General features: G+C 65.2%; 1 protein-coding gene across 2 annotated transcripts in view; it reads left to right on the top strand.

The window, feature by feature from the left end:
- The window catches only part of PELI1 (pellino E3 ubiquitin protein ligase 1), a 43,749-nt gene continuing 43,453 nt past the window's right edge, over positions 1-296 (top strand). Inside the window, exon 1 of one of the 2 annotated variants that reach the window (XM_017726751.1) lies at positions 1-89. The gene's annotated coding sequence lies outside the window, so the exon portion shown is untranslated. The remainder of the gene's footprint in view (positions 90-296) is intronic. The other variant, XM_008644386.2, reaches the window with a different exon arrangement.

The following is a 296-nucleotide window of genomic DNA, read 5'->3' as shown; positions in this document are numbered from 1 at the left end:
GGCCGTGAGGAGGCTGAGGCTGCCCCTTCCCCCCGCTCCCGGCCTGCCGGCGTGGGGTGCCTCTTCTGCCCGGTTCCTTCCTCCCTGGGGTGAGTATCGCGCTTGTCGCGACAGAGCCCCATCCGCGCGCTGCTACTGAAGGGGTGGGGGGCCTGCCCGGGGCCTGCCCCCTTCCTTCCTTCCTTCCTCGGGCTCCTTCCTCCCCTCCCCGCCGCCCTGCGCGCTTTGTACTGCGCCTCGCAGGGCTCGTTGTTGTGGTTGGGTCTTAAATAATTCTCCATTCTTATTTTTTTTTT

This window comes from Corvus brachyrhynchos, unplaced genomic scaffold (assembly GCF_000691975.1).
Source record: "Corvus brachyrhynchos isolate BGI_N302 unplaced genomic scaffold, ASM69197v1 scaffold312, whole genome shotgun sequence".
Taxonomy (NCBI): Eukaryota; Metazoa; Chordata; class Aves; order Passeriformes; family Corvidae; genus Corvus; species Corvus brachyrhynchos.
Note: the sequence above shows the minus strand (reverse complement) of the source record. Positions and strands in the feature narration are given on the sequence as shown.